The sequence below is a fragment of the Tinamus guttatus genome, unplaced genomic scaffold, assembly GCF_059628265.1.
Source record: "Tinamus guttatus ecotype Peru unplaced genomic scaffold, ASM5962826v1 Tinamus_guttatus_pri_ptg000120l, whole genome shotgun sequence".
Taxonomy (NCBI): Eukaryota; Metazoa; Chordata; class Aves; order Tinamiformes; family Tinamidae; genus Tinamus; species Tinamus guttatus.
Window position 1 is genome coordinate 424,973 of NW_028288654.1, and position 25,963 is coordinate 450,935.

Sequence of the window (25,963 nt, forward strand, 5' to 3'; positions counted from 1 at the left end):
GGCAAATGTCACCATTGAGAAGGTTTATCTGTGCTCTACCCGCCCCCACCCCCATCCCCGAAGATGATGCCCTTAAAGCGAGCAATGTTTCCTTTTGATACTGAAGAGGGCAGATGCCATTTTGGGATCAATCTGCAGAGTAATAGTACAACCATATTAGATTATGTAGGGAAAGGATGCATGTGTTCTAGAACAACATGTAAATACGTGCTAAGTAATGAAAGTTATAACCAGACTGTGTTTAATGACTCTAATACGTGTGCTCACAATGTAGTTGTTATTAGAGGCTGTGATTTTGTGTATGTTACCCATGTTTAATGACAATCTGTGTGTGTGCTGCCATGATAGTGCCCTGCTACTGCATGAGGCAAGTGAGACACTACCTTGATGACCAGCTGAAGTCTGAGTGCCTCCTACCACAGTCAAGGGCAAGACTGGTTTGGCCTCTGTGTTCGCCGCCAAGAAGAACCTTGAGCAACGCTGTTGGCTGCAACCCATTAGGCGTTGAGCGGTGGGGACACATGCCATGCCAGACCTTGATGTGAGTGATGGCCATCTCTGAGGGCCATCTAGGAGGTGAATGTAGGCCAAGCAGCCTGCTTCTGGCATGAGTGACAGTTAGTGTAATTTACTTGTGCACAGAACTTGCCTGAAAAATTGCTTATGCTAACTCTGCTGCACGTAGGCCCGTTGGACTGCTTACCCCACCCTGCACAGTAGGGCAGCTTACTATTTTAGGGACCAGATTTCAAGAGAAAGGCAAAAAAAAAAAAAAAAAAAAAAAAAAAAAAAGAGAGAGAGAGAGAGAGATGTAGGAACGCCATTACTCCAGGGATCACTGCTGCGCAAGCACTGACCATGCTATGCAGACCAGGATGCTGGCTAGCAAAATCCTGTAGTGCTACAATGACAGCTTTGCCATTGTTGTTAGTAGATATAGACTCGGCTCAGCACGCAACCTTGCTGCAATGGCTATGCTTCTGCTTATGCATGACCGCAGATGTGAGAAGGCAGGGGCATGTGCTGCATGACTCTAAGTGATCATACCACGTCTATGCATGCCCAGGTCCGGACGTTACAGGACCTAACTCATCAATTGAGAATGGATGGTGATTGGACTCCCTTTGGACGATGGACATGGGGTTGGCCATGGCTATAGAAACTGTTATTCAAGCTGTTATTTCTATTTCCAATATTATCATATGCTGTATCCCTTGCATAATGATGCTGACATGAGGCATGGTTGAAACTGCTATGAAAATGTTATCTGTTCGGGTGCTTGGCTACGATAGATTGACCTCTATAGATCACGGGGGGGTATGTATAGGAGGTGAGAACCTTTATGATTGTTTGTGATCTCTACAGATCCCGGGGTGGCATGTATTGGAGATGAAAATTTCTGTGATCTGTAGAGTCATAAAAATCTCCTGTGAGAAGAAGAGGCAAGACCTTGGGAAAGAAGATGTTTGCCTGCCTAGGCTGAGCGATAAGGAGCAGGGATGCAGCTGCTCAGCCCGGTCCACAGGCAGCCTCCCCCGGAAACCTGTTGAAGCCGGCCACTCGGCTGGGCTTGTAGCCAACTTAACCGCAGACGTCCTCCAAACTAGCTTTGGAGGTCAAACACCTAGAAATGAGGAAGAAGAGGAGGAAATCAGGACCCTCGAATTGAGAGCTGGGACCCTTGACTGGCATGCGCGCCTGCGCACCCGGAGGTGGGGAGAGTTGCGCAACTCGAGGCGGAGTTTGTCTGCCCCCCCAGTCTGTCTCCTGGGTCGTACTGACCCTACGTGCCAGGATGCACCGGGCATAGAGAGGACAGTGCGGAGAGAACGGGGAGGAGAAGAAACTCCTAACTCTGAGGCCTACACTGTCTCCGCGGGAGCTGGTCAGCAACTCTCTCTCTCTGATCTGCCAGCTCGAGAGGATGTTCGGGCCCAGATCAGCAGGTATCACTTCGTGAGTAGTTATCCATACTTTGCTGCTTTTATATGCTTTCACCTGAATAAATGCTTGATGTAGTCACCTCGTTCTGGCGTGATTATTGCCGAATCCCGAGCCCATCCGGAACAGGCGGGTAACTTTTGGGATGGAGGTGTGGTTTTGACAGAGGTGACAGAGCACTGGAACAGGCTGCCCAGAGAGGTTGTGGAGTCTCCTTCTCTGGAGATCTTCAAAACCCACTTGGATGCAGTCCTGTGCCACATGCTCTAGGTGACCCTGCATGTGCAGGAGGGTTGGACTAGATGACCTCTAGAGGTCCCTTCCAACCTTAAGCATTCTATGATTCTATGATTCTATGACATTATAATGAGCAAAGTTCAAGCAAAGTTCATCCCAAAGGAGTGATTTGCCACCTTTGCTGGCTCAGCACCGGACATGTTATCGTATATCTCCCATTGGACAGCCACCGTGAGGCTTATCAGCACCCCAGCACAGGGAGTGCAACAGAGTTTGGCCGCGGTGTCTTCACTCTGCTCCATCCTCCGTTACTCCCCTTTGCAGCTGCGAGGAGGGCAGATTGTGTTGCCCAGGGAACCGTGGAGGAGCAGAGTCCGTGCGCACCAGCCATCCTGGAAGTGGCAACTGTGTATCATCCCAAGCAAGCTTTTGTAATGCCAAAACTTCTGTTAGGCCCTAGTTTTCCTCTCAGTTCCTGCTTTCAAACAATTCTTCCACACTGAGAATCTGTCTTTATTCCTGTCTAATGCATAACTTTCAGCATGTATTTGAGTAATCGGATTTGTCCATAGTGCATTTAGAGACCTTGCATTATATAGGCAGCTACAGACTTTTATTTCATTGCTGTACAAACCTTCTAGTGTGCAGATTGTCAGACTGAATCCAGAAGGGCAAATTAGGCTATATCTAAACACAACCTTCAGTCCTCATGACATTTGCATGGTCTTTGGCATTTTCCTGGGGTTGTTTCAGGCAATTAACTTAAGCAGAGCAAAATCCCAAGAGCTGAGAACTTTAACAGCCTAACAAGGGTGCTTTAGATCCCATTTGACATGATGTATGCATTGTGATATAGTCACAGCTATATGGCGACATCCCTTACACTGCTGTTGCATCTGTTCCTAAAAAGGGAGCATGCCCTTTATTTATTTTTTTCTCCATACTGAACAGAGATTTAAACTGCTCTGGCTCTACTGAGGCCTAATACTGTTTTCATTATGGTTGTTTTTTCCTCAGTTTATGCAGTTAGCAAGAGTAAATATTTTCTCTAGCGGACATTAATTTTTGTTTTGTCAATGCTGAACTTTATCTGCTGTATTTCCCTTTCCAACTGCTTCACTTGTGACTTTCTCTTGGATTGACTAACCTAAATCATTTTGTCACCTGTAAATTTTAGTCTTGCTTTATTCCAAATCACGATTTCAAACCATCAGTGTATGAAATACCACGTATCTTACAGTGGACTTCTATAATATCTTTGCTCCAGATGAGAATTAATCGTTAATTTCTATTTTGCTGTTTTCTTCATAGTCAAGTTACAATTTGTCTTTCATAAAATTATTACATATTTCTATAGTAGTCCACCTATGGAAAAAAAAATAAGACTTTTGGGGAAGTATGAAGAGATTATTTCTGATTGCATCTTTTTTTTTTAATATTCCCTGAATTAGAAAATTCAAAGTAAGCTTGATCCTTGAGCTAGTCATGAAGGCTCTTCATGTAATTCAGAGGTGACAAAGGTGTTCGAGAGGAATCTTTGATAACCTGCTGAGTGATGCACTGTCCAAAACAGCCAGGAGAAAAAGTCAGAATGAAGACGAATGTCTCTGTCTAGGGACAGATCTTGAGCTGTAAAAAAACTTCTGAAGATAGAAGGAGCCAGGAAAAAAAAGAAAAGAATCTGAAATCTAGATGAAACCAGCCAGCCTTCAGCTATAGTCTCTACTCCCCTTGACCAAGAATAGGGTCTTGAATTTCTATCTCCCACTACAGAGCTAAATGGATAGATCTTCTAGCCATTGTTTATTTTGAGAAATCTCTTTATTTCTGCTGTTGTAACTGTCTCAATTTATAATCATACATTCATTGTAACAAACTGATTTTTTTTCTATCCTAAACATGTGCCCTAACCACTGGCTCGAGTCATTTTTGATACCATTGTTCATGTTTGATAAATCAGTAGAAGAGATGGACAGTTTTCTAGAGACTGAAGCCCTTAGCTAACAGAAGAATGTTTCGATTGATTGTTTCATTCCAAAAGAAAAAATGTGTCAGTTTTTTTGTCTCATTAAAATACTACTTGAATTATTAATTGTTTCTTATTCCACAATGGAACAATCAGAACTTGTACATTTGTTCTTCCACCTAAACAGCTGAGAAATGGACTGTACATTTTATTCTTCTGTAGGACTGGTTATTGCAGCATGGCAACAGGAAAGGATTTGCTAAAATTAGCTCTATTATTTGTATTTCATTTATTTAATTTTGGATAATTGAAAGGGGGCTGAAGATAAGAGCTTATATAATTATCAAGATATAAATGTAACTGCAAAGGAAATGGTGAGCTAACTAAACACCCTTAAATCTTTGAAGGAACACTGGTGTTAAGTGTTCTTCAATGGTAAATTAGGTGATAGAGGTAAATGTGACTAAACAAACATAAGGCAAGGACGTATGGTACCAATTCTTGGAAAATAATCTCAGTTGTGTGAGTGAGAATAATGGTGACCAGATAGTCTGAATTAGTAGAACTGACAATCCGTGACTGTAATTGCATGAATCAATTCAAGAATTTGCTGTCTAGAAACGTTCACATTGAAGCACAGCCTAGTCAGAATTACCAGGCTACATAATTTGAAGATTTCTCCATGCCTGTTTTTTTCTTAGCATCAGGGAATTTTTGTTAGCATAAAGTGACAATCAGAACCTTAAATTTAAGTTTTCAATAAAATGTCTGGTATCTCCTGGTGATGAATGATGAACACACAGAGCGACGCTGTCTGCTTTACTTCCTTTTGAGTTGGGGGCTTCCAGCTTTTGTTGTGATCCTGCTTCTAATTATCCCGAGAGGAATCTATCATCAGAGCGCAGCACAGATTTATGGCCTTGTCTACAGTGATCTGTAAGTTTTCTTTCCAAAAAGCATGAGCTAGTTGTTATACTTTCTATGTTTTCATTTGCTTGGCTGTAGACAAGCAGGCATGTTTGCATCCAAATGCCGTAAGAGGCAGAGAGATTCCTGGGTTAGTTGAAATGAAGTATGCTATCAATAGGCAAAGTTGTACTTTTCATGCATTTGGAGTATATCCCCTGCAGCTTCTCTTCAGTTCCTTCGTTGGCTGAGCAGTGAGGTAACCAGCTCCAGAGTGTCTGTCTTGTGAGTAAATTCTGTATTCATTTTCAAGGCTATGAATGGCTACAGCTGCAGAAGGGGGCAGAGGATTATTTTTTTTCTTCCCCATTTATATGTTAACCACTCCTTAAATTATTAAAAATATTCTCTACTAAACAATGTTCTTACAATAACATGTCAAATTCAAATCAAAGAATTGAATATATACTATTCTAAACCCCATTCTTAGTTTGAGCAAGGCTGTAATACAAATAATTAATACTGCTCTTTCAGAGCTATATTTAACCTCAGTAAAACCACCCTAATTAAAACAGTACTTCTTCATAGAACTTGAGACATTTAAGTGAAATGATACATAAATAAATGTTTTTGTTGCCTGCCCCATCACCTTTCCCCTGGCTCAATTTCCAGAAAAGTTAATCTATGATCATAGCTATTCTAGGATAGGAGGATATTATGCTTACTCACTCTGTCATAAGTACATGCTGCTTGCGCAGCAGAGAGTAAACACACAGCTTATTTTTAAAGTAATGTGAAGATGTATTAGTTATTTTATGAAAACTTTATCAGAGTAGACCTAAAACAGAAGAACATCCACATTCTATAAAAGAAGAAGGTTTGGTGTGCTTCATTCCAAAACTATCCAGCAAAATTCAAAATATTTTTGCCATACAAAGGGAATTCACATAAATAATGGAATTCACTTCCTTTCTGTGTGTTCACACATGTATGTACATGCATATGTATGGGCAATTATAAATATTATGACGTGTACATATTTATGCATATATATTTGTGTGTACTTGGTATGTATATAAGGTACAGTGCATGATAATCAGGGATACCTGTTTTAATGCTAAAAGAACTAGGCTGGGTCATGGTAGCCATCTAGCCGTGTTGGTCATGGCTTACTCTCTTAGCTCTTACATCCCCACAAGAGTGGGGCATTTCTAATATTCAAGCTCGATCAGAGGGTGCTGCCTGTCTCTGTACTGTGTCATATAACCAGGTATTCCTTCAGGTAATAGGGCACACGAGTAGTGTTGCACTTGCCTTTAGGGTAAAATGTCCTTCTGCATCGTGCATGCAGGAATTGCGTGTAGCATTAGTGAGACTTCTCACTGAAATTAGGTAGCAATATAGATGGTATCACTGTGCACTATGCACATGTGCACTATGCAGTGGAAAAACTGTTTCACTGGGGCTTTCTTTAGATATACATGTATCATTCTTTCAAAAATGTGGAGAAATCCCTAAGGCCTGATAAAATTAAATAGAGGAAAATTACTTATTCCAGCTCATTTGCCCAAATTAAATATAAAACTTTTCCAGCATCTTATCAAAGCTGGGCAACCACTTTCTTTGCTAGAAATCATCCCAAGCTTAGTGACTGTGCAGCTCATTCTAGTTCAGCCATTGTGAACTTCGGAAGAAGGTAGCTACAAAGATTTATATAAATAGTGTCTATGCTCAATGCTAGTTTGAAAAATAATTTGAAAGTTGCTCTTAAGTATACCAAAGAGGACTTTCAAAGACAGGAAGGTAGGAAAGTGGATAGATTGAAGTACATCACTTACTTAAGATTTTTTTCTCTGAAGCAGAATGTAGTAGTGGAAAAAATAACAAGGAGCTTCCCAAAACCAAGGTAATTGCATAATACCTTCAGAGTAAGCCTCAGGAATACAGTTTGAGAACAATGGCTTGCTACTAAAGAGCTTGTTTCATGTGAAGTTGAGAGATTGGTTAAAGTAATAAAAGCACTAAAAGCCTGTATCTTAGCCTCTCCTAAGTGATTACTCCTGCAGGAAACTCACTTTTCCATTACTCTGGTGGCTAAACTACTATTTTGTTCCTAACTCAAATGTCACGGTAATAAACAACAAAGTGATTGAGCTGAAAGAGCTTCATTTTATGCTTGTAATGAACAAAGAAAGATTTAAGCTCTGTTGGATTCTATGCTCCCTAGGAAGGATGAAAGGGTTGTATTTTACACACAAATGTACATGTTTTTTTATATCTCACAACTTGCACAATATGTTGCAGTATAAAACTAATAGACTTTACTATGATGACATCAGTAGTATACAGATGGGTAGTTTTTCATAATTATCTTGATTGATGCGTGATATGAACAGGGCACTCTGTAATTACACTGATTCTCTTACATGATGCCACCAAATAGTATGATTTTTTGGACAGGCGTTCAATGACATGTTGAATAACTAACTGTAGAGAGAGGATGCCTTTATTTCTCCCTTCACTAATTTCCCATTGCTCAACTGTTTTCCTTTTCACCAGGATTTAAAAATTCTGACCCTAGACCGGCATCTACAGTGTAAAGTACTGTGACCTCCTTCACATATTTCTGGCATGTGGAGCCCACTGTCCTTACCCAAACTCTTGCCACTGCTGTGCTGAGAGTCATGGAGCTGTCTGTATGGTGCTTCTCATGTGGTCCCCCTGTGGAGTAATTAGTATTACTTGCTATTGCTCACCTAGTGCTTTGAAGAACAGACCCACCACAGTGTTTGTAGGAATATAGTTGCCAGAGACCTATTGCCGTTGACCTGTGCCCAGCCACAGGCACTGCAGAGCAGGACACAAATTAGTATCATGGATTCAATTATTATGTGTTTGTATAGGTGCCTTATAATTCTGATATAATTTGATACTGAGTTTCTTGGTGCTGATTCTGATTGTGGTATATGGCCTGTCTATCAGGACGGTGTTCCAAGTACGGCTTCAGCTCTCTTCCTTTGGATCAAACAGAATACTCACATGCCTATGTGGGTAGCAATTTAAATAAATGTGATGTCTTCTGTATTTGTACGTAGGATGAGAGAGTTGCAACAAAATTCCTCCAGAAATAGTGGGAAAAATTTAAGAGCTGGTTCGGAAAATGTGAAGAGGGTGTTTTTGCTGAAAGGCTGCTTGAATAGGATTGGAAGAGTTGCTGATGAAAGGGATATTGGCATAAATCAAATAAAAGGTGCGCAAAAAGAAAAAAAGAAAACTTCAGAGTGAGATGGTCACTTCCTTAGGATGAGTTTGAAAGGTGGATTCTTTTTGGATACGTGTAAAGAAAGAGGGGAAGGTTCTATGATTTTCTGAGATAATGTTTACTAATGTTTAATTACTATGTTTAATCTCTCTTTGAAGTATATTACTTCTCAGGTTTTCTTTTAGAAAGAATTATTTCTGTCTATAGACATTTGTATCTGTTCAGATAGCTGCATCTAGGCACAATTTTTGTGTGCAATAACAATTGGCTCAACTTGAAGTACAGACATTCTCAGTGTGCAGTGGTTTCGTTACACATTTTCCATCTATCCTGTTTTTTGCTTTTCAAATGTTGCATCAAGCTTTGTCTGTTCTTGCTATGACATTTTAATTAGATCTGTAACGTATAATTTCAAGTGTACCATCTATCCAGTTCTCTAGGCCTTATAATCTAGAAAGTTTATGCTTGTTTAGGATTTGTCCTTATGGCTGAGACATTAATGTTCTTTAGTGATGAGGCAGATTGAAAGAAAAGGATGAGCTCCTTTCAGCAGCCTAATAGAAAAAAAAATGAGTTAAGCTGTGAACTAGATAATTTAATGTCACTTTTAAAAATAATATTATTCTTCTATATTTCTGTTTTTGTTTGTTTTACGTTGTATGGATAATTTTCTGACCTGTCTTAGAGATCACAGCAAATTCAAAAATATTTTCTAAGGGTGTAAATTCTACAGTTTAGGTACACTTTGTTTAAAAATATTTCCATTTGACACTTCTTATTCCACTGCATATATTCATGACTTTGTGTTATGACATAAGCAGAGAACTCGAGACCCAAGTTACCTCTCATTTTTTTTCCTTACTTGATTGTCACCTTAAAGTTTAAAAATAACCCCCCCAGAGCTATCTGTGTTTCTATATCAGAATTTCTAATGGCCTTCACAGATTGGTTGAGGTTGGAAGGGACCTCTAGAGATCACCTACCCCTTTTATCATCCTTCTCTTCCTCTCATTTTGAGAGGAGATGAAGCTTTGTGAGCACATGATAGAGGGAAACATTGTGTTGCTTTGCATCATTTTCCCTATGAGCTACCTACGTCCTTGGAAGCTTGTGTAGATAATCTGTATCTGTGCTCACTTTTTCTCTGGGAAAATCACTGTAAATTCCTCCTCTATGTATAGTTTGGCTCTACAAATTAAAAAAAAAAACAGCTTCAAAGCACAGTTTAGCGCAAACTGTTCCTCCATGCCTATTTGCCCCTAGGAATCTGTTCCTAGGTATATACTAGATAGATCCACACCTCTCTCCCTGAGGAGCCATTTCCTTCCTCTCCATATCTAGACAAGTTCATAGAAAGACCTGAATTCAACTCAAAGCCAAATGCCAAAGCTCACTGTGGTTCTCCGATTTCAGAAAGTTCAACATTTGCTGGTACACTGGCATGTATGAGCCAGTCATGGCCTCATTTCTAAAAAGTTTTTAGCTAAGGTTCTCAAAGTGAGTTTAATCTTAGCAGCATGTTTAAACTGAGCAATACCTTTCTATTAGGTCTCTTAAAAGTACAAAGACAGTTCACCTAGTGTAGTGGAAAATATTTTGAGGCAGTGTGCAACTATAGACATGGGAAAAGAGAGCCAGAAAATGCAATGGGGAGATGAAGAAATGAAGGAAAAGAATTGCATAATATCTTGCTCCCAATCTCATCAGTGGTTACTCTCAGGAAAAGTCAGACAAAATTACTTAGCATGTGTTTTTAGAAGGCTTACAGCACAGAGCTGCAAATGGTTCGTTTGAAAACCACTACAGGTACGGTCATAAAACATCAAACTACTGAATGATTTAGGACTAGCAACAATTTAACAATTTTTATGTAATAATCTTGGAAATATTTATTAAGTAAGAAATCATACTGAAACAAATTTTCATGCCATCTTCTAACTCTCTTATATTTACAAAATGAAGATTAAGCAAAAGAACTTTTAAAAACTGTAGAAGGGCTTCCTTGCTAATAAAGTGGCTTTTTAATTTATGTAATCTGAACAATTAATCATGCACACTTTCATACAAGTAAAAATTTAAGTAAGTCTTTTGAAGCCCCACTCATTTTATAGGGTTTTGCTCTAACACATCTGTTTATGAGATCAGAGGCCAGAATAATTTAATTATCAGTATCATTTTTTATTCATGCGCATGAGTTTAAGGGTTTAATTATACAATATTAACTGGATTTTTATCTGAGAGGCTGCCCCATTTGGCCAGAGGTGTAATAGTCCACTCAGTCTAGCCAGAATCACAGCTCAGTGGAACTGGGATTTATAACCCATTTGGGCATGTTTAAAAATCTTACAACATTAATATTTTTAATACCATTTTATACCATTTATGGTATAATACCATTTTGTATCATTTATACCATTTATTTAATACCATTTTTATAAACTTAAAAAAAGAACTTGTCTATATAGTTGCATTTGAACTTTAAGCTTTGACTCTGACTAGAATTTCTTTTCACTTGAACTCTCCAAAGAAGAACTAAGTCCTGATTTTCTTAGTGTATAAGCTAAAACAGACACTCTCCTTGTGATTAGACATGACAAAATACAAATTTGAAAGTTCACAAATGAATCTCTCCCTGCCCACTATGTCCTTACAAAAGTTGGTGATTGATAGTTTTCAAGCACAGTTTTGGTAATATCAGTAGCTTTTGAATTGAAGCCGACTCTGTATAGTTTCTTCTTGTTCCTGGGTAGTTCCTCTTCAGGTATTTCTGAAACCAGGCTGCTTCTGATGCTTCTAGGAGCTCTTGCCCTCTGTCAATTCCTTCTTTATCAGGATTGTTTGCTTGTTCAGGGGAAGAGCAGTCTTCCATTTACATGAGGAAGTTCCATGCAATTTATTAATTTTCCACTTTAAACTCTATAACATACAAATTGAGTACAAAAAGAGTCATCGCAGTACTTTAAAATTGCAGAAGTACACTTGTATTTGGTTTCAGCGATAGTGGAAATGGTAACCTCTTAGAGCAGGAAAAGGCAAAGCTAAATGTTTTCACAAATGTATCTTCTTTGTATCACATCATCTGCTGTGGTGATATGAATGACAAAGAATGAAGAAAAAAAGAAAGAAAGAAAAGGTTGTCCAGCAAAATTCCTTAAAAACTCCCTACTTCTATCTTCTGTGTAGTAGTCTAGCTCAAGGAGATTTTTCTAGCTAAATCATTGAATCTCTGACTATGCACCCACACAGAGGGGGCAGGAGACTGCAAGACTACAGGAAGCTGGAAATGGTGAGCTTTTTCCGTGACTAAGTGTTACTCACGTTGTTTCTGTGACTCAAGCTCCAACCCATGGGCATGGCACAGGGCGCATATTAGTGTCTAGGAGCCATGGCCAACATTGTCATTACTTGGAAAAGACACTTTAAAATGGGTTCCACTCCTTACTTCACTATGTATCCTTTAGGAAGGGCACTTTCTTAATGGGTCAAGGGCACTTTGTGTATCCTCACATGAGAAGGAGTTAGAGCTGGATTTCAGACAAAACCAGTACTGCAGCTGCTCCCTGAATGCTAACTTTCTTTGAGCAAGTCATGCCCTGTTGAATGGTAACCCAAACTAGTGAGAAAATAGAGGCCCAGAGACAACTAACGTTCTGAGATAACTAGTCTTAGTTATAGGTTCGTTTAGCACGGGTATGCTAAGAGCTGTACAATGCACAAAATACGGAAAGCATGCACTTCCAAAGACGTTCTTGTGTGGTACTTAACCAGTGCTCGCAGAGGGAGCATCCTTGACACTATTTGGCATCATATGTGAGTTTAGTCACAAAATAGAAGGCTTGAAAGAATCATAAACTTGCAAATGGTTATGCTGTGCTTGTGTATATGTATAACATGATATTATACAAGGGGCATAAATGTTGCAAGTGGGGAGAAATACTTGGAAGTTTTGCCAAGAGTGGAAGTTTGAATGGTGAGGCCCATTGGAGATTTCTCCAGTAGAATTGCTTGTGTGTGTGGTGGGCAGTCTGGACTCAGGCCTCAACCTGAACAAATACGTAAGACAGAAGGTTTTGCAATAAAAATTTACTGAAATACCTTTCTGGCTACTACTCTTCACGAAGTTTTATTCCAAAGGCTACAGTCCTTGCAACTTCTAGGTATTTCCTGCATGCATGCAGAAGGATTCAGTAAGCCCTAAGTATCTGTTAGAGATGCAGTGATGCTTTCTCCCTAATTGCACATCTGGCAGGCTGGTGTGCTGACATTAACCCAGTCAGCCAAAGTGCTGAAAGCTTCTTTGAGTCTCACCAAGTTGCGTCAATGTTTCATTTCTGGCAGACTTTCTGTGCCGGAACTGTATTCAGATTCCCAGCTTGCTAGCTATTCCCTAAATGGGAGCCCTGCTTTCTTCATCCAAAGACTAGTATCACTCCCAGCAATATTAATTTTTTTAGCTTGAGTGAGCTAATTTCTGCCCCAGTAACGGTATAAAGTCTCCTTCTGTTACACCCACCTTCTCATATTACTTCAAAAGTACTGGATTTAGTCCTGATTCTTAAGAATATTTAAAATATAAGACTTTTTACATGCAGAAACAACAAAGTCAGTAACACGGGAAAGACTTTAATGTTAATTGAGCTGTCAGTAGTGCTAAGTGACAAAGGTGGACGGTTGGTATGATACGTGGATGCAGAATTTCTAGCTCCTAATCACTATCCTCGCTATCCCTCCCTATTTTTGCTGCTTGGAAATGCCGCTACGCATGGTCCTCCCTCTCGCCCTGCTCATGCTTCCCATTACCCAGCCACTTCTGTTACCATTTCCTTTCTCTTCAGCTTACTATTAGAGCACTTAGCAATTGGAAGCTTTTTGGAATAACTGTTGCTGGAGCTGAGAGCAGGATGACACTTAAGTATCTGGATGTGAAGCTGTATACAGCATGAACTGCTGAGCTGAAACAGTGGGGAGAAAAGGCTGTGCTTTTCACTGCCTCATTTCTCATCATTCACTGTTTCGCCCTTCTCAGCAGAGTCAATTAGCCCATGCTGAGCCCTGTGCTACTGTAGCAGAAATGTTTCTGATGCACTAGAGCTATGTGGGTTATCTCTGCACTAGACTACAGTATAGACATCCCAAAAATATACTACTGGGTAAATTACCCTGCCTTACAGCATCAGTTAAAAGATCACAAAAATTGGCCTTCTGTATTATGTGCATGTGTTTTATTTTTTGAAATCCTCATTATTAGCAATGAAGCTGCCCTAGTGTGCTACTGTCACAGAATGAGTAGTGGTGGAAGTGAGTGACACAAAGCACTTCACTCATGGGAAAGAAATAGGAATAGGTTTTATTGATAATGACAGTGGTTTCATGAGATTCTATGGCAAGGTCACTTATTAGTTACTGCATGGAGGTTCGAGATACACACAGAATTACCAAGGACACCCTCCCGTTGGGTCACGAGGTTCAGATTGGACCCCCTTGCTTTCCAAACTCCTTCTGAGAGGAGTCTGGGTGCAGCCGGATCCAGTCCTAGTCCCAGACCTGGTCAACGGTTTATGTCTAAGGGATTTGTGCACAGTTACAAAGTAAAGTTTACAAGTTCAGAAAAAAGAGAAGCAGGCTATAGTCACTTAGTGCAAATCTGTAGTGGGAAGGATCTCTCAACCTCGAGGAGTATCCTTGAGAGGCATCCCTACTCAAGGGGAGATCCTGGTGTGCAGCCCGCTGCCATGCAAGGAGAGCTCAATGGGCTCTCCCGCTGTCCTCATATTTATGGTATTAAATGATTGACTAATAGTCATTCTTTCAATTCAGAAATGACTGTTGGCTGGTGTACTCACAGTTAGCCTTATCTCCCCATCAGGACTGTTATTGATGATTAATGTCTGGGTGGGGGAAGAAATCAGGGAGGCAACTACCAGGATCAGATAATGTGGTAGTTAACACCTGAACAGGGCTATGTGTGAGAAGTCAGGTTGAGCTGGGGAAGGAGCACATCTGTCACAGCTACCCACTGCTAAGTATTATGTAAAAGTATCTCACTGCTAAATGTGATGGCTTTAATTACCCTTTTTTTAATCCCTCATTACCAACATAGGTTTTCAGTGGAGGAAAACGGTTGGGAAGAGTTGAGTGTTTTGCAAATATTTACTGTTAATGTTAAACAAATGTTAGCCTATCAAAAAGAGACATAAATAACTGTTGTGCTTTTAAAGCATTAAAATAAAGGGAAATTCTGGAAGATTCTGGTGATAGAATTTTGATTCCCTCAAAAAAAAAATGCTAGCCACCGTTCAATTCTGACAAGTCAGCTTAGGTAGTTTTAAAGGTTGTTGAAGGTGGAAGTTACATGATGTTGGGCCTGATCCTTCAAGCAGCTGCAGTTGCGGGGGTTTTTGTACCCAAGCAAAACCCCAAGAGATGTCTGAAGTCTGTGTGGTGCCATCACCAGAGTAACACCCAGAATCGTTGCGGGATAGACTTGTATCCTTGCTGCTGTCAGATTCCTAAGTTTGCCTGTTTCCCTTCCAGTTGTGGAATAAACAAACAGAACAGACCCTCCTACTTTATAATCTTTAATTAGCAGAATGCAATCTACTGCTACTATTCAGGTTTGCCCCTGTTTTATCCTTTCTCCAGCGTTTTAGAAAAGCTGCTATCTGATGTGCCCAGCTATAACGAGGAATGCTAAATTGACATCATTATCAGCAGCTTCCTTGGAGGACTTTGCTGGCACTAATGTGTTTTAAGAAGCAAATACTTCTAATATCTTACATTTTATCCTCCTGAAAAGAGTAATAAGGGTTAGTTGTTTCATGAACTTCTACCACGTTGTTTTGCAATAGGTCAGTTTTGTGCCTGTGCTTTAGTTACACGAAGTACATGGACGTTGAGTGTACTTAGCAGTTCACTAAGCTGTGCTTCAGGAAAGAAAACTGTCTGTGCTATTCAGCAGCATCAGTAATTAAAAAAATGTATCTCTGCTGAGGCACGCGTGGAAAGAAAGAAAAAAAAAAAGAACACAGCTTTAGCAGATTGGTTTGTATTAGCAGTATTAAATGTAACTGTCACCATGGCTTAGAAACACTCTGTCTACTATAGAGATTGCAATAGAAAGGGCTGTAATGTAAGAAGACTTACTTTAAGACTTTAAGACTTTAAGACTTGCTTTAAACAACAGATAAAAAAAAGCACACACGTTAGAGAAAAAGTATTGGGAAAACATTTTCTTGTGTGAGAAACTAAACTGTAGCAAATACAAAATAGCAAAAAGTCAGAAAAATAACTACCATAATAGCTCCTGGTTTCAAGCAGTTGATAATGAACAATATGCATGGGGAAGAAGTTTTAGATGTAAGTAGAAGCAGGATAATTGAAATAGGTCATATACCTCCTTATGCACTTGTAAAATAATACCGCTCTAACAAACGTCAAAAAGTACCAGTTTTTTTCCTTCAGGCTAAATGTCCAGGGCTACAAGTGTCCTGGTCCTTTTACCACACTTTTTTTTTAGACCAACCTCAACCACCTGCTTAGGGACTCCAGAGTTTCCAGTGTCCTGGCTAGGAACCGTGTAAACTCATCATGCGCTAGCTCCTTGCTCTTAGTTCATGAGTGTTTTATTTGTGTATTGAATACATCACAGATTCTCCTTTGATATTTGGTGCTTCCTTAGTATCTATTTTCATAAGGGAGAGAAAAAAAAAGAAGAAGAAAAAAGAAAAGCTAGGTATAAAAGCTAGGTTAGGAGGGCAAGAAGGGGGAAGGGGAGCGTCACACAGACAGGGCAATCAGTACCACACAGCCAAAGTCAGATGGCATCCAGCAGGAGTATGGTAGTGGGGAAGTGAGGATAGGAAATGATTATAGAGGGTCCTCTTTCACCCCTCCTGGGAAACCTGCAGGCTCAATTACTTCCCTGAAATGCCTGTACACCAATGTGCGAAGCATGGGGAATAAGCAGGACAAACTGGAGATCTGTGTGCGGTCCCAGCATCATGATCTCATTGGAATCACAGAGAAATGGTGAGATAGCGCACATGACTGGAGCGCTGCCATGGAAGGCTATGTGCTCTTTAGGAAGGACAGGCTGGGAAGGCGAGGTGGTGGAGTTGCTCTTTATGTGAGAGAGCAACTGGAATGCATGGAGCTCAACCTGGGAGTGGAGGATGAGCGAGTTGAGAGCTTGTGGGTAAGGGTTAAAAGGCAGGCTAATGTGGGAGACACTGTGGTGGGTGTCTGCTACAGGCCACCTGACCAGGATGAGGAAGTTGATGAGGCCTTCCATAGTGAGCTGGATATTGCCTCACAGTCACAGGCCCTGGTTCTCATGGGGGACTTCGACTACCCTGACATCAACTGGAAGGACAACACGGCCAGGCACAAACAGTCCTGCAGGTTCCTGCAGTGATAACTTTTTGATGCAGGTTGTGGAGGAGCCAACGAGGAGAGGTGGCCTACTGGACCTCGTGCTAACAAATACAGAGGAACTTGTAGGAGATGTTAAGGTGGGGGGTAGCCTCGGCTGCAGTGACCATGAGTTGGTGGAGTTCAGGATCCAACGAGGAGGAGGCAGGGCTGTAAGTAGCCTTGCAACCATGGACTTCAGGAGGGCCAACTTTAGCCTCTTCAGAGACCTCCTCGGAAGAATCCCATGGGCTAGAGCTCTAGAAGGAAGGGGGGCCCAAGAGAGCTGGTTTCTTTCAAGCGGCACTTCCTCCACGCCCAACAACAGTGCATCCCTGTGTGTAAGAAGTCAGGCAGAGGGGGCAGGAGCAAGTGTGGATGAGCAAGGAGCTTGTGGCAATGCTCAAGGAGAAGAAGGCGGCATACAGAATGTGGAAAAAGGACAGGCCCCCTGGGAGAAATACAGGAACGTAGTCAGGGAATGCAGAGATGCGAGAAGGAAAGCTAAGGCACATTTGGAACGCAATCTGGCAAGGGATGTTAAAAACAACACAAAATTCTTCAAATATATTAACAGCAAAAGGAAGATCAGGGAAAACGTGGGTCCGCTGGTGAACAGGGTGGGTACCCTGGTTAAGAACAACACAGAAAAAGCAGAGTTGCTGAATGCCTTCTTTGCTTCGGTGTTTACCAAGGGCAGCCCTTTAGAGTCCCAGGCCCTAGGGACAAGAGAAGAAGCCTGGAGAGAGGAAGACTTGCCCTGGGTAGAGGAAGATTGGGTCAGAGAGCACCTAAGGAAACTCGATACCCGCAAATCCATGGGCCATGATGGGATGCACCCCAGAGTTCTGCATGAGCTGGCGGATGTCGTAGCTAAGCCACTCTCCATTATCTTTGAAAGATCCTGGAGAACGGGGGAGGTGCCGGAGGACTGGAAGAAAGCCAATGTCATGCCAGTCTTCAAAAAGGTCAAGAAGGAGGACCCAGGCAACTACAGGCCAGCGAGCCTCACCTCCGTCCCTGGAAAAGTGATGGAACGGCTCATCCTGGCTGTTGTCTCTGGGCACATGGAGGACAAGAAGGTGCTCAAGAGTAGTCAGCATGGATTCACCAAGGGGAAATCTTGCTTGACTAACCTGATAGCCTTCTATGATGGAATGACCGGTTGGATAGATGAGGGGAGAGCGGTGGATGTCATCTATCTTGACTTCACCAAGGCTTTTGACACAGTCCCTCACAACATCCTCCTGGGCAAGCTCCCGAAGTGTGGGATAGATGAGTGGACAGTGAGGTGGATTAGGAACTGGCTGGCTGGCAGAGCTCGGAGGGTGGTGATCAGCGGTGCAGAGTCTAGTTGGAGGCCTGTAGCTAGTGGGGTCCCCCAGGGGTCAGTCCTTGGTCCAGTCCTGTTCAATTTATTCATCAATGACCTGGATGAAGGCACAGAGTGCTCCCTCAGCAAGTTTGCTGATGATACCAACCTGGAAGGAGTATCCGATACGCCAGAGGGCTGCGCTGCCATCCAGAGGGACCTGGACAGACTGGACAACTGGGCGGTGAAAAACCTCATGCAATTCAACAAGGCCAAGTGCAAGGTTCTGCACCTGGGGAGGAATAACCCCAGACACCAGTACATGCTGGGGAGCGACCTTCTGGAGAGCAGCTCTGCGGAGAAAGACCTGGGTGTCATGGTGGATGATAAGTTGACCATGAGGCAGCAGTGTGCTCTTGTGGCCAAGAAGGCCAATGGGATCCTGGGCTGCATTAAGAAGAGCGTTTCCAGCAGGTCAAGGGAGGTGATCCTGCCCCTCTACTCAGCCCTGGTGAGGCCACATCTGGAGTATTGTGTCCAGTTCTGGGCCCCACAGTACAAGAGGGATGTGGAGCTGCTGGAGAGAGTCCAGCGCAGGGCCACAAGGATGATCAGGGGCCTGGAACATCTGCCCTATGAGGAGAGGCTGAGGGAGCCGGGCCTGTTCAGCCTGGAGAAGAGAAGGCTGAGAGGGGATCTAATCAGTGTCTATAAGTATCTCAAGGGAGGCAGTGAGGAGGATGGTGCTGGTCTCTTTGCACTGGTAGCCACCGACAGAACTAGAGGTAACGGCCACAAACTGAAGCACCAAAGTTCCACAGGAACTTAAGGAAAAATTTCTTAACAGTGAGAGTGACAGAGCACTGGAACAGGCTGCCCAGAGAGGTTGTGGAGTCTCCTTCTCTGGAGATCTTCAAAACCTGCTTGGACGCAGTCCTGTGCCACGTGCTTTAGGTGACCCTGCATGTGCAGGGGGGTTGGACTAGATGACCTCTAGAGGTCCCTTCCAACCTTAAGCATTCTATGATTCTATGATTCTATGAAAGTAAACACTGCACTGTCAGACTGCAGCTGTTCATGTGGTTTCCCCCTTGTGCGACTGAAGCATTGCTTTTCCCAGAAATTCTATTATGCTTTTTGGATTCTGACATATTTTGGTTGATTACAGATAGAAATAAGCTTACCATAATTAAAATCCGTCATGCAACTTTCTAATCAAATGCAAAATAGGAGGTAAACAAAATACATGCAGTGTATATTTTCAGGATGTGTGCAAGTATCTGTGCATGCACATAGCTTGCAGTTGTTCTTTGGTTACGAATGTAGCATTAAAAAAAAAAAGAAAAAAAGAGGAAAGAGGAAAGGTAGTGATGGCAGAATGTGCACCCACATCAGCATTTGCTTAGAGCTGCAATATACTCATTTCCGTTTTGTCCCAGTTGAGTTCAAGTCTCTGAGGTCATGTCTTAAAGAACATAGAGGAGAATGGATATTCACAGACATTTAGACTGAGCAGAAGTAAGAAGTGATCTGCAGTGGAAAAAATAAAACTCTTGTTTTTTCCTGTTTCCTGTTTTGAGCTCGAGACTATGAATTTACTATGAAATCATAGAATCACAGAATGGCTGAGGTTGGAAGGGACCTCCAGAGATCATCTAGTCCAACCCCCCTGCACACGCAGGGACACCCAGAGCACGTGGCACAGGGTGGCATCCAGGCAGGTTTGGAAGATCTCCAGAGGAGGAGACTCCACAACCTCTCTGGGCAGCCTGTTCCAGGGCTCTGTCACCCTCACAGGAAAGAAGTTCTTCCTCATATGGAGGTGGAACTTCCTGTGTTTCAACTTACACCCATTACCCCTCATCCTATCACCAATGTTATGTTTATGAAATGTTTAAAAAGTATTCAGCAGAGGAGAAAGTTTTATTGAGCTAGTATTGTACCTCAAAGGCTTTGTTGGGAAAGAGCAGTTCAAGAACAGAAATAAAAGTTGCCTAACATCTTCCATCCCAAGGCATGTGCTTTAGGTATTTTTGTGTGTTTATTTTCCAAGCTTTAATTTTATGGATTGCAAGTTCCATGCTAGTCTGTGTCTGGATCCTCATTTAAGAAATTACATCCAGAGATCCTCTTATAATGGAATTCCTGGCCCTAGTCCTGATCCTCGTGGATCAGTCAGAAGGGTCTTGACTATTATGATAGTCACCAGCCACTTCTTAGTGTGTGTTGTGTCTATTATGGTCAGCTTTTTAAATGACATCGTCATGCAGCAGACAATCACAGAACCACAAAACCATACAAATGTGGAGGGATCTATCCCTACTGCTCTGGGAGATGGCAAACCATTCCTACATGTTTGCAACAAATATTTTTCCCATCTTTTTTAGACAGCTTGCAGATAGTAACACCATGCAATACTCAGTAGCAAACCATTTCACTTCTTCACTTTGATCTTTAACTTCTAGGAAGTTTTCTCAAATACAAATCTTTCCTGGTGGAATTTAACACATTGTATTTTCCAACAACGGAAATATATTACAGCACAGAGAAAATGTTATTCCTCTGTTCTTTTCAATATCCCTTTACCTGCTAGTATATTGCTAAAACAAAGACCCCTTTTCTTTTGAAAGAAAAAAATAATAATTCAGTCTTCCTGAGGAAACACATTTATGAGACCTCTGGTTGCCCTTATTGCTCTCCCCCACGCTTCCTTTTTTCAGATATGTCAAAACTAAATACCGACTGCCACTTTTTGATATGTCAAAACTAAATACACCCTGCTGCTGTGATTTTAGTAATGCTGTCTAGAACAAAGTGATTCCTTCATTTGTGTTGTAGGATATACTGCTGTTCATACTTCTGACATTTACCCTCCTTGCAACAGTATAAAATTACATCTCATGTTCTGCTTAATGGGAACCACAGTAATTTACAGATTTCTTTTTTGCTGAATTAATACCTAGCCAGTGGGCCCTAGTGTTTATGTGGTAGGTTTTCTATATTTGCTTTCCTTGCATTGCATCCCACTGTGTAATGCAAATACTGTCAAAAGTTTCCAATTACTTTTATAAACCAAACCTGCAACCTCATGAAAGAATGAAATGAAAGAATGAAGGTTTATCTGATGGTGTTGTCCAGAAGAACATTTTGATTTTGTTTTTTAATTCTTCATAATCAAATGTTTTGTCATGTCTCATATCAGTCCAGTTACGTCTGGTCAAAAGGCTTGCACATCAGTTAGATCATGTTGTTGCCCTTGCTGACTTTTGAGACAATCCAGACATCTCAAATTTCCCCAGTGTTTCAAGATATACTGAAAACAAGTATCAATAGACTAATCCTGTTGACAGGTATATTTTTCAGGATTCTTGGATGGAACTTTTCAAGGTATCATGATGGAAAAAATGTTTTTCTCTTATATGGTTCAGTGTAATCTGTGGTTGCTAATGGACTGGAAAATGCTACATTTACCTTGTATAATGCAAGCCTGGAATAAGGAGTATACATTCAAATTATTACATTACAAAACTGGGAAAGAAGTTTATTGAAGCAATTTATAATTCAGAATGATCTTGACATCTGAGATCCATTCTGAGAAAGTAGTACAGTATTGAGTAGGGACATGTGGAAAGAATTGCATCTTGCCAGGCTTTATTAGCTTTGCAGGAATAGGATGGGGAATAACTGGCAGTTTAGCAGTTCTGCATAAAAAGATGAGAAACTAAGCATGAGTTGACATCTTCGCACGCCACGCCACAAATTCACATATTTTGAAATATCCTTGAATAAAGCAATCTTTGTGCTTTAGTCATCTTCTCAGTGTAGTTACTGTCAAAGGCTTTGGACTCTGCAGTTCAAGATACATATTAACGAAGTGGAAAATTCGTTGACATTGACAACAGTCTTGGATATGTGATTTACTCAGGCTTATTGAAAGATCTTGGACTGTTTATCTTAAAGGAAAATCGAGAGGAAAATCCTAACGAAATAAAAGCATGGAAAGAAATGTGCCAGCAGTTTCCCACGTTGATGCTGACTAGGCCAGGAAGTAACACGCATAAACTTCACTAAGACAGATATAAGTTAAATATTGGGAGGCAGTTGCCAGAGATAAGGACTATGAAGCCCTGGAACAGATTTCTGGGGGAGGTTACATATTCTTTATCAGGCTAGACAGACATCAGTCAGTAATGACTGATGGGTATGGTTTTTCATACCTTAGGGTAGATGGAAATCTGAAAATGTCTCCAAGATTTCTTCCAACCCTGACTTTGTATGATGTTGTGGTTTGATAAGCATATAATTTTGTTTCCTTCCAAGCTCAGAACCAATATTTATTGAGTCCATATGCCTTTACTGCCGTGTATTAATAGTTTTACTATCTCTGTCTAGTCATGAACATATACTACTGCTTAAATTTCTGCTTTTTCATGACATGTTTATAAATTATGTCCTGTTATCTTCAGGATTATGTCCTGCTATCTTCCTATCAGCTGTGTTTATAAGGAAAGAAATATGTTTAACTTCCAATTCAGTTTCCAAGTTTTCTAGCTTTAGCTCTACCATTTGTTATCTGTAAACAGCGCTGAACTGACTATATCATTCCTTCCTGAATTCCTGATTCTAAGCTTGATCAGATGTTTAGTCAAAGGTAATCTTACCTAATTAACCTCATACTATTGCTCAAATGCTTTATAAGTTATTTCTGTTCCTCTCTACCTGTGGAATAGTAGTATTGCTACATTAGAAGAACTTAAGAGTTTTTTTCCCTATACCAAGAAGGCATTCAGTAATATCTGTATGGCAGAAGTTACATATATGTTTTTGTATATCCCAGTGCTGAGGTTATACCACTTCATTTAATTTTGTGAAATCCTATTGAAACTACTTATGATCCAATTTCACTATATGCCAGCATAACTCTTTGTCTAAGTCAGGGCTTAACGAACCTCAGGTTCGTTTTATATTTTTAGGTAACTGAAAGGTCAAATCAAACTGTTCAGGGAACAGCGCTTCATCCTATAACCTATAGACCTATAACATATGGAGGAAGCTTATCAAGGATTGATACAATGCATAGGCTTCAGCATTCTGCATAAAGCAGCTAAAGTAGATGTTAGAGGTTTAGGATGAAGTATGACCATAACTTTAAGACCACATGAACAATACTGATAAAAATGCTTAGATAATATACACCTTCACCTGGCCTTCAGTACGTAAGGTTCACAAAGCTGCTATCCATATACCCATTGCTTGGATGGAATCAGAATATAAAGATCTGAGGCTTTACCTAAAGAGAGCAGGTCAGGAGAAAAAAAGAGTTTTAGTCATCAGCTACAATACCATTTCCTTCAGTAAAAGGTTCCCAAGTAGTATGAGTCATGCCTGACTAGTTCAACAATACTCTCAATTTCTCACTGGTGTTAAATGTTCCTGTAGCTGTATCTGTGATATGATCAGAGGGTAATACTTGCTATAATATTAGATAGCAACGTGACTTCTGTTATTCGTGAAGAATTTTTGAGGCTTTGTTTGCCTTGCAAACTTCATGCCTGTGTAATAATGTAATAATACCTAGAAAGAACTCTAAATAAAATTGAATGCTACAAAATGCACCCTAGTCAAAGGTATCCATATCTGATCTTTGCGTGGGTCTTTCCACTGAAATGGAGCAAATGTAGTCCTTGTTTTCAGTGTGGTGTAGTCTGTTGTTAGCATATCTAGAAGACTATATCAAACAGAATTAAGATTGTGGCCTAGCCCTATATCCCTTTGTCATTATGAGGTTTTCTGTAGTAAGAATCTTATCTATGCTAGAAATATGAATTTCTCTGGTGTGAGTATCCTCAAGAACTAGTGATTATTGTAAATGTTGGCACCTTCCATTCTCAGCTTAGTATGCCCTTTCTGACAGATTTTCTTAATGTCAGCTCATTGAAACGTAAATATTTGAATAAAAAACTAGCACGTACAAGCAAAATGGCCCAAGTTTATTTCCCTGTCAGGGAATGGAACATAAACCACAATGCAAACATTAACCTCATTGCTTGATGTATTAATGGAAAATGGCTATTGTCACCATACAAAAAAACAAAGAATGGAAGGCTATGATCTCTTCAGGTTGAGAATTCATTAAACGCTGATGACGTGGACTCATGAAGGGGTGTATGCTGGCACAGCTGACATGGCTGGCTGTGCTAGGGACATGCTCAGCCTCAGGCCAGAGTCCATTCTGAGGCAGTTGCTAAAACCTGCATTATACTTCATGCAGGTTTAGAGCAAACCGGAACTATTTCTGGTTTGCTTTAAAAATGCGCTGCTCAGGTCTGAAGTGATTCATGAGCCATTCTGCATTAATTCACAGTGGGAAAGTAGATGACCAGGGGCATAATTTGTCAGCGGACCTGAATCATACATGTAGGATTCATGGATCAGGCCCTCTACTTTGAAGCAAAGGGAAATAAAATCATAGAGAATTACCTGGACACTTACTGCTTTGGTTTTGTACCCTACTGCCAAAGGCAGTTTGTTGTACAGAACAGCAGTATTCCAGAACAAGCAACAATAAAGTGGGAATGCAGAAGGGACCAGAGTGAGCAATGTGAAGCCCTGTAAGGAGTATTGCACTAGATGAAGTCCCATGTAGGAGCAATTTGTCAGCTGTAGTTGCAAGTAAACATAGAACAAACAACTGTTTGCAGGTGATTCTGAGAAGTAGTGTGAGAGATCAGATCTCCTCAGAGGGCTATAATTAAAACTATGCTGAAGCTAAAAAGCACCGAGCTTCCACCCAATTTAAAAAAAAAAATAGAATATTTTCAGAAGAGGTTTGCTTGCCAAACTGTCAAACTCCCCACAACATCAGAAGCAGATAATAAATATAATCATGCGTTTATATAAGAAAGATGTTATTTTAATTTGCAGTATGTTGCTTAGATACAGGTCAGGCACAATTTATCGTAGATAATTTGTCAGATGAATTTTTTTTATCCAAGTAATTATTTGCAAATATCTTCCCATTCTCTGGCCGGCTTTGCAGTTAGTAGAAAATTGATGAGCATATTCTAAGAACAGTAGTGCTTAATAAAAAATAATGTGACTTTCTTCCACACTAAAGCCAACAGTGCATAGAAATACCAAATCTGGAAAAGAGCAAACTGCTGATTAAGAAACAGCCTGGAGTGTATGAACATTAAGAAACTAGTGCAGATTTTAATCAAATTTGCCTATTTTCATTTTTAGCGATGTTTCAACCACTTGGAGAAGAATTTGCTGAGTAAAGGTGGTAATGACTTTCATTACCTTTCTAGGTAGACAGCCTTATTTCTCTACATGGAGGTGATGAAATGCAAATACAATTGCAAAAATTCATATGTCTGTCTTTGCCTTTTACTTTCCTGATATAATAATAGCAGCATGAGCAAACTCACATGGTGCCACAGTTCTCTCTGCCTGCCATCAGCTCTGCCTAAGGTAAAGGAGAAGCTCAACAGTTGTTCAGCTTTGTCCTAGACAAAACAAATATTATTTTTCTTTAAAAAATAATGCTACTGAATGTGTAGTTCAGTCCCAGGTTCTTTATCAATCTTCATAGGTCTTTTTCCATAACACAGTTATATTGTGGATCTTCATCTTTGATGGAGTTTCAGGATATTTTGCTTCTATTCCTATTGTAGGAAGATGGGACATACAGTAGTTCCAGCTGAAAAATGGCATGATGGTGTAATGAAAGATGTGTTCCACTAGCGTGAAGCACAGTAAATATTTTAGTTGCTTTGTGTATGTTTTCCCACATAAAGGACAACATTCAATATGTAAGGACTATGTGTGAATACAGCTTACAGGAAGCAGTGGTCTGTCTTCCATTGTTGACTATCTTTAAAAAAATGATTAATATGGCTCTAGGTATTCCCTGCCCATGTAGTTTTTC